The following is a 2,500-nucleotide window of genomic DNA, read 5'->3' as shown; positions in this document are numbered from 1 at the left end:
GGGTCAAATGTGGGCTAAATTTTTACATGCTGGAAAGTGGTGTTCTCCTGTTTGTACATAAACGAGACATATGAGTGAAATATGGCATAAAGTACCTAAAATCATTAAATAACTAAAACGATTTCATATTTTATGTTAAGCGATGGGGAGAATTTCCTATTGAAATTGTCACCTAGTATACAGTTTGAGTTTAATAGCCAATTAATGTAATGCTTTACCTGTTTTGTTTTGTTTTTATCCTAATTATCAAATATCTTGTACAATGCATTTTTTTTTTCTTTTTTTTTTTTGGCACACATTAAGTATTTTCACTGAACGTGTTATTGAAATATTCATACCCTTGGCACTGTGACATAAAGACAATACTCTCTGATGTGTTAATTGTGAAAATGAAAAAGGAGAACTACAATTACGAATGCAAAGAGCCTCTAATCTTCAATGGGCATTTGTCGACTGGGTGAATTTCGTAGTCACAAAAGACGTAAGCGCATTTCTTTTCCAGAGTGTTTGTATGAACTTTTCAAAGCGCTTTGTATAGTAAAAGGAGCAATAATCCCATCAACTGTTTTATACATGAATTGGAGATCTGAACCTTTATTCGATCATTTCATCAATAAAACGTCATAAAAGATCAAAAGAATCATGGAAATAGCTCTCTTAACGAAGTGCAGAGTAGTAAAGATATTGAAATTGTTGACAAACGTATAAGTTTCTTCAAATATATTAGTCTAGGAGCCCCTTCAGTTTAATTAAATTAATTGTAGTCAGCTGGATAATAGCCTGTTAACTCTAAAACCGAGTTAAAGGAATTGACCTAATAACCTTGAGGCTTCGGAACCATGGGAAGAAAGAAAATAAACAATGAATCTAGCTCTCGTTGGAAAGACTACTACAAAGTAGAGTTTCAAAACCTTTCTATGAGGTTAAACCCAATAAAAATACACATTAGCTTTCCTTTATATTACCATTTTCTATTCATTTGATATGCTTGAGGATTGCTTGAGTAGATAAATTGGAATAAATGGTGAGAGTGTTTAATGTGTGTCCCGATGGACTGGAAGAGTGCATGCAAAGCCAAGGTACATAAAAGGAAGGAATAACAAGTATCGATGTAGTAGATTTAGAGGAATCATTCAGTTGAGTCTGGTCAATTAGGTATATAGGTGTGTGATGAACAAGAAGGATAGGTAGGAAAAAAGGGAAACGGTTGAAGGAGATCAGTGTGAGTTTAGGAGAGGAAGAGGATGTATATTCTTAATTTTTGTAACAGGTATATCAGTAATATTAAGTAAAGTCTAAGTACGTTTTTTATCTATTCGTTTATTTTTGTATTTATTTTTGTTTATTTATTACTTTTTATCATTTTTTAGCTTTTCGTAAACTTTGAAAATCCGAAAGATAAGGTTGAATGAAGAAAGTGATTATTGTCCTCATGTTGTAGTTCTCTGCAAAATTGACTAACATCTCACCTTTGTCATTTCTTTCGCCTACTCCAAACTTCCCAATGCACGACTCAACTCCCATCTTCATTCCAACTTTAGCATTGAAGTCGCCTATTACCAACGTGTACTTACTTTTTTCTTGATCCATTACCTGACTTAAATCATCATAGATGGATTCAATTTCATCATCTGTACTCTGCGAAGTTGGTGCATAAACCTTAACTATTTTTAGAGTGTACCTCTTTGTTTAGCTTTTGTAGATTACGAGAAGGCCTTTGACTAGATATAACAAATAGCAATACTAAACTCGATACGCAATCAGGGTACAAACGAACAGATCGTAAGGTTTTTAGAAAAGATTTATGTGAATGGTACTGCTATGATTCGACTACATAAATATTCAGAAAAGATCAAGATCAAAAAAGGAGTACGGGAAGGCAATACCATTTCACCCAAATTATTTACAGCTTGCTTGAAATATATTTTTAGAAGGTTGAGTTGGGAAGAGAAAGGTTTGAAGATTAATGGCGAATATTTGAACCACCTAAGATTTGCGAATGACATTATTCTTATTTCAGAAAGAGTAGAAGACTTGCAAGAGTTGAGGGGTATGATTATTTAGGCCAGGCGGTGAAAGTGACAAAAGATCATGACAATGAAATAAAAAGACGTATTACAATTGGCTGGAAAGTGTTTGGTAAGTATAATAGAATCCTGAGAGACTCTCTACCTTTATGTTTGAAACGTAAAGTTTACAATCAATGCATTCTGCCAGCAATAATCTACGGGTGTGAGACTTGGAAACTGACGAAGGCAATAGAAACAAAGCTAAGGACTGCACAGAGGAGAATGGAGAAATCAGTGATGGGAATAACGCTGAGAAACCAAAAGAGAGCAAGTTGGGTGAGAGAGCAGACTAGAGTGAAAGATATTGTGGAGGCGGTGAAAGAGAGTAAGTGGAATTGGGCAGGTAAGTTAGTGCAAACGACTGACGAGCGATGGAGCAAGTGTATTACTGACTGGACGCTGCGAGACAGGAAGCGTGGAAGAGGGAGACC

The sequence above is a fragment of the Oratosquilla oratoria genome, chromosome 4, assembly GCF_046742065.1.
Source record: "Oratosquilla oratoria isolate Oo_2021 chromosome 4, ASM4674206v1, whole genome shotgun sequence".
In the NCBI taxonomy this organism is placed as follows: Eukaryota; Metazoa; Arthropoda; class Malacostraca; order Stomatopoda; family Squillidae; genus Oratosquilla; species Oratosquilla oratoria.
This window is presented reverse-complemented; position numbering follows the sequence as displayed.